Source organism: Polypterus senegalus, chromosome 3 (genome assembly GCF_016835505.1).
Source record: "Polypterus senegalus isolate Bchr_013 chromosome 3, ASM1683550v1, whole genome shotgun sequence".
Taxonomy (NCBI): domain Eukaryota; kingdom Metazoa; phylum Chordata; class Cladistia; order Polypteriformes; family Polypteridae; genus Polypterus; species Polypterus senegalus.
In genome coordinates this window covers 233,072,011-233,078,419 of record NC_053156.1, presented here as the reverse complement: position 1 = coordinate 233,078,419, position 6,409 = coordinate 233,072,011, and the positions used below count along the sequence as shown (strand labels likewise).

Here is a 6,409-nt window from a genome sequence, read left to right as displayed (position 1 = left end):
GTTGTCAGAATTTGGAGGAACACATACAAAATGTTATTTCTATACCATATCGGTCGTGTAGCGCCTTTCACAAGGGATCTCCTACCGAGAGATGACCCAAATACATTTAAGCTGCTGTTAGTGCTACTTACCTGTTGTGTTATAGTTATTTTAAAATGTACTTTACCCCTAAGCACTCCAGTACTGGTCAATGTATCTTTACTTCTTACATGTTAATGTTTTACTGTTTAATAATTTGTATACTACATTTTATTTTTTTCCCTTGCACTCAGTGAGCGAAGCCACTGGGTAATCAGCTAGTATTATTATATATTTTTGACTGATGCCTTTATCCAAGGCAGCTGAAAACATCTGAGATACAACTGGTACATTTATTTTGTTTTTAAAGTTTAAACGACTTGTTAAGAGTCACACAGTGTCAGTAGTAGGATTTGAACAAAAGGGTTTGACGTTCCAGGTTCAAAGCCTTAACCTCTACAACACGCTGCCTGCCGATAATGTATACAGAATAGCACTTAGTTACATGATACTTTTGATACAGCTGATTAACAAACGGCACTATAACTGAAGACCATTGTTAGGCGAAGCCAAGTAACAATAGCTAGTCTAGGTTAAACTTTATCATGGCAGCGATCGCGAAGTTTAACAGTAGGGGGCAACAAACGCACAAATAAACGCAGAATATTGTGAAAATGAGAGAGAGAAAAAAAAATGAAAGGAATCGAGGCTAAAAAGACTAGCCTGACTTCGAATCCAGGATTCTGCGCTAACACCTCCATCACTAACACGAATAAAGACTGAGCTCTCAAATTGAACGGATAGAAGCTATGGCGAAAGCACTTCCAACTTTATATTCAACCGATTAAGTGGAGCAGAATAAACCTTCGGCGCCAGAAGCGAAGCTAGACATGCGCATTTAAAGGCGATGTGTTTTACGGTTGCGCATGTGCAGAAAGGCATAAGACGTGGGCGGCAGGCGCTAGAGATGGACGTAGACGTGGTAGGAGGCACATCGTTTACTTGAGCTGGCGCGCCTATTTGAAAGTGTGAATTTTTCCATGTTAACAGCTGGAAATTGAAAACAAGAGTAACTGCTTAAATTTGCATCTGAAATCCTCAGAATGATACCGAAGGGACGGAATTGTCATAAAAACGTTAAGCTTCTAATGCAACAGCGCTTATAAACATTACATATGACAGCTTGTGTGACGACTCTGTGTCGTATTTTCGGCGCCTTCTGCATGATCATCTTTCCTGTGTAATGGCCTGTAAATTAACTTCTGTTTGCTTTTTGAGTTACTCCCAGAATCGATGGCATGTGCCACAAATGCAGTGCGTTTGTTAACCAGCTACTTGCCTTTTTCGAGTTGTCTTCGTGTACAATGTTAATTATTTCAACCATCTATTACATTCCGCTGAGGCTGAAACTGGCTGCTTACTACGTAATTATTCCGCTCTAATACAAGTTCTGGAAGAGATCGCGTTTCAAAACATGTAGATGTATTTATATCATTAGACCTGTTTAGTAATCCCAAAGAGTTAGATTATATATTGTGATTGGGAGTGAAACTTGTTCAGGCCAGTGTGGACACACTTAACTGGCAAAATACATTGCTGGATGAACTGCAGTAATGAGCACTCTGTGCTCTTAAATGACATCGGGCCACTTTTATTTCCTCGTGTTTGTAGCAGGTAGGACCGTTGTGTTATGCTGAACGGGACTTTTACCAGCCGAAATGCAGACACAATGGTCAAATTAATTCACACTCTTTGCCAGGTCCAATGTGTGTCCACTAGTTAAATTAACGGGCAAACGTAGCACATTTGAAAAATTTCGGCATAGTATGGGACAAGCAGATGTTTCTGTTTGATTAGCATTGGACTCCCAAATATTAAAATGTTTATCACAAGAGTAGCAATGATGTTAAAAGGCAGATTAAATTTGCTCACCCCAAATCCATTTTTCTTCATAAGATTTTATTAATATAAAACATTTAACAATTTTGAGTTAAAATAAAAATACTATAAACAACAAAATTCCATTGTAGGATTTGGCATTCACTCAAATAGTTTTGCAAGCTCTTTCCTTCCCTTTTTTATTTTTAATTCTTTTCTACACTTAAAGTTTTAGTCTGTCTCTTGGTCTAGCTCTCTTTCTCATGGGTGGGGGTTGATTTGCTTTGAACTTAGTTTTGTCAAGTTTGACTTGCTTGTGTGGAATGTTACTTGCTTTTAATAAATTCAGTGTTCCTGACAAAGCAGTCCTGATTCTGATTGATCAAATTTAAGAAATATATATATGTGTTTTATATATATAACACTTCTTAGAACTTAATACATGTAAAGCACCATAAGATGATTGTCACTATGCAAATGATTAAATGAAAATGGCTGTTAAATAAATTCCACTCATGAGTCTGTCCCGTTGTTAGAAAACCTATTTTAAACCTTGATTTATTCCTTTCATGTGTAATGAACTGGTATGCCAGCCATGGTGCTTTACTGCATTTTGGCTAATGATGCCAAGATAAAACTCAATTCAGCAACCTGTAATTGAATCAGCTGGTTTATAAAAGTAGAGGTGAATGAATATTTTTTATATTTTGAATTTTCTCTTTGGCCTAATAGTAGGTGTTGGTTTGTTCAGGCTGAAAAATCCAGTTCTATCAGTGTGTCTTTTCTCAGCATCTGTTGGTTGTTTTGAAACTGTTTGTTTAATAAAATAAATCTAGTCATGGCCCTTGATGGAAGAGAAAAAGAGTTAAATAATTAAAATTCTGTAATGTGAAAGTTCATGTGATGTATTTTGGTTCTTTTGTTGAGTAACAATATTATGTTGCAATGCTTAGGCAGAGTAGGAGATAAAAATCTACTACTGTCATACCAGTTTTCTATGCCCTGAGTCACATACATGTACTGTACTGTCAATTTTAATATTCTTTAAATCCATAATTCATTCGGGTCTTTGGTGCCCTTGGCCTTTAGTGACTGTGTCAGGGCTTTGGAGCTGCAAGGAAGTAGCAGTTCTAACCACTGCTTCATCATGTAGGGAAAGTTATGACACTACGTATCATCAATAAAAAAGGTGTAAATTAGATATCTTTCTGTTTAAATTACTATAGAATCATCCAAATTCTTGAAACTTCAATAAACATATTTTGTACTATAACATAGTTTTCATTTGAATCCCCTCTTCTCTTCAGGAAGTATTAATACAACAGCAATGCCTAGAGAAGCTGAAACAGAGATGTATTTTTTCCACTGCAATGCAGAGATGTAGATGGTGGCTCAGATGAAAAGATACAATTCTGGAGTCATGTTAGACTAGAGCACAGCTGATAAAAATGGCCATTTTCCATCCTGACAAGCTTTTATCTTTCCCACAGACGCATTGATCTGATATGTGTAGAGTGAACAAATTACCATGCATCATGACTGCAGTAATTTCTTCATTCTACTTCTCTCCTGTATCTCATTTACACAAGGTTATATTCACATTCCTACAAATATGATAATGCCCAGATAAGAATTTTAAAAATCAGTGTGGTTACACTTTCCAGAAATCATTTGGGGGAATTTGTTTAAAGTAGCCTTTTCCCTATTATATGTTTATTTATTCAGTTCTGGCATTAATCACTGATAGAAACTGGTATTATAAATCATTTATTTATTTTTTTTAAGTCATTTGACATATGAGAGGTCATTATGTTCTTTTCTACTGCAAGATTTTACAACAAAAAAATCATAACATTCACCTTAATATAATGAGAGAAGAATTAAACCATTACACACCTCTAGACAATACTATTGATGACTTAGTCATTATTTTCTATGGTCCAGCCATCTTTTAATGCACATACCCATTTGGGAAGTTTCCAGTTATGTTTTGTTTGAGGTCCTGCTGAGCTTGTATGGCAGACTGTGTGCCCCTCAAGGAAGGCAGTAGACTGTATAGTTATCACCTAGATGGGATAGAATTCCTCCCTTCAAACTATACAACCTACTACCTCATCCTGTGGTGACACTGGCTTCCACATCTTCTGGTACTCTACTATCGAAATGAAGTTGGAAGAGGAGACAAACCGCCTAAAAATCACCATGTTAAAAATGTTTACCATTTCAGCCAATGACTAAACAATTCACAAGCTCGTACCTGTAGATTTGCAGCACACCCTAAAGTAGCCGTCTTTGCAGAAGTAGTTTTGATTATTAGTTATGATGAAGACTTCAGATTATCTCCTTTAAGGTGAATGGAAGCGAAGGCACAACCTATTTGCATGTTTCTGACAGATGATTCCTGTTTTTTTTTAAATATTTAGCTCTATCTACTTTCAGAAAGTGTGTTTGTTTTGTAATTTGCCTTAGTGATAGGTTTCATAGGTAAAATGTATATCAGTATTTAAAATGGCCAGTCAAAGATTGTTGTCACAATGTTTTTAGTAAGTATTTATTCTGTACGGGCCTGCCAGTAACAATTATTTGATAAACTAAAATTAAAAGTGTATGATATACTGTATATGAAAATCCTGACCATTTTTGAATCTGAGTGATGTCCACATATGCTCTTAGTGCATTTCCTCTTATAATTTTAAATAAACTCTCCTTGTGAAGCTGGTTGAATCTAATTGAAGTGTACCGTCACTACATTATTGGCACGCAAACTTATTTTGCTAAACTGGAAGAATCCTAACTCTCCTCTTTTAAGTCAGTGGGTAACTGATGTTTTATACTATTTGAAATTGGAAAAAATCTAATTCTCACTTAGAGGATCTGTGCAGAACTTTTTTAAAACCTGGCAGGATCTAATCAATAATATTTTAGAATAAGCTCTTAAAGCACCAAGGAAGCAGATTCTCTTCCCATTTCTTTTTCTTCTCCATTTATTTTTATCCGCCTAATAAACTTATCAATTTATTCATTTTTTCTATTTTTAAGTTTTAGTCCGTTGGCCATGCTCTCTTTCTCAGGGATAGGGGTTGATTTGTTTTCAATCCTATTCTTTTGTAAAAAATGATCTATTTGTATGGCATGATTACAATAAAATCAATACAATTAAAAAAAAAAAAAGAAAGAAACAGGGAGGGTCGAGTTCACTCAAGAGAGTTACAACTTATTTTAAAAAATGGAGGGCCACAGCTCATTTTTAAGTGCTGGTTCATAAGTGACTTAAGATTTTCAAGTTGTCTTCTGTGCAGCTCATGAATGTGACATGTCAATGCAGAATGCTGGTTGCGTTGAACAATATATCTGCTCTGTGCTGATTCACGACTGATTCACATTTCATGAGTAGTATGAATATTTACTGGTAAATGTACGTTTTCTTGTAAAATAGACGGCTGTAGTGCTGAATGCAGAAATTCCATGCTGAGGCTGACAGGACGAGCATCAACAATGAAGAGAATAGAGCACACCTTAATTTTAAAGTGCAGAAAGTAGTGACAAATCTCAAATAGATGAAGTAAATTAGACATACTGTATAACATTGTTATACTCTGAAACAATTTGAATTACTGGTGTCACAATACTGATAGTTCCTTTGCATGTTTTTTATTATTAGGCAAAATATAATTTCTCAAAATTAATAACAAAGCAATATAAGGGATTTTTCTAAAACTTTTTTTATGTAATATTAGAATGGTTAGAAATTAGCTTAAAGCACTGTACTGGTTCAGTCCTTTTGAACGGTAATTTCTCTGTTGGGTGTTCTGCTTAGAACTTGATGGTAAATTCATCTTAGATGCAGCAGCTTGGATAATACAGCAGATGACCAATTTTGTAGCTTATTTTACATTATTCATATCAGTGGCTCTCCAGATATTTTCTTGCATTTCAGGACTTGCATTTACCAAAATCCCCATTGTATCATCCAGTGGTGTGTACCATTTGTAAGTGTATGTGAAGGCAATGGGTGAATCTTTAGTGAAGTTGCTTTGAATCTGCTTTATCCACTATTGTAGACTGCAGATATAGTAGCACATGTTAGGAAGCAAGTTCTGCTTGTAAGGTAAGTTGATTGTCAGGTAAAATTTTACAAGTTGGCAGTGGATGATCTTAAGGTCCTAATAAGATTATCAGGAAGCGTAGTGAAGTGGAAAGGAAGGTTCCTATCCTACTGTTGACTCGCTGTGTGATCCTTCTTGTGCAAGACAATTAGCCTGCCATCTCATATTGTAAGAATGAGTCTTTTGCTGTAGGATGCTTTGTTGTGTCATCTCTCATAATGGGTGGTCTTCTATCTAGAGTACAGTTTGCTTTTATATTTTGATTATATATTGTGGAACAGGTTATTAAGTTAAGAATTGGTATATGATAATACACAGTGCATATAAAGGTGTTTTATTTTTGGTCAGCAGTCTAATTTTCCTGGTTTTGATCAAATTATATTTCCATATATGCAAAAGCTGGGTGT

At 35.5% G+C, this 6,409-nt stretch overlaps 1 protein-coding gene across 1 annotated transcript in view; it reads left to right on the top strand.

Annotated features, from left to right (window-relative positions):
* The first annotated feature begins 986 nt into the window (after positions 1 to 986).
* tulp1a (TUB like protein 1a) overlaps positions 987 to 6,409 on the top strand; it is a 141,010-nt gene continuing 135,587 nt past the window's right edge. The window contains exon 1 of the mRNA XM_039748752.1: positions 987 to 1,000. The gene's annotated coding sequence lies outside the window, so the exon portion shown is untranslated. The remainder of the gene's footprint in view (positions 1,001 to 6,409) is intronic.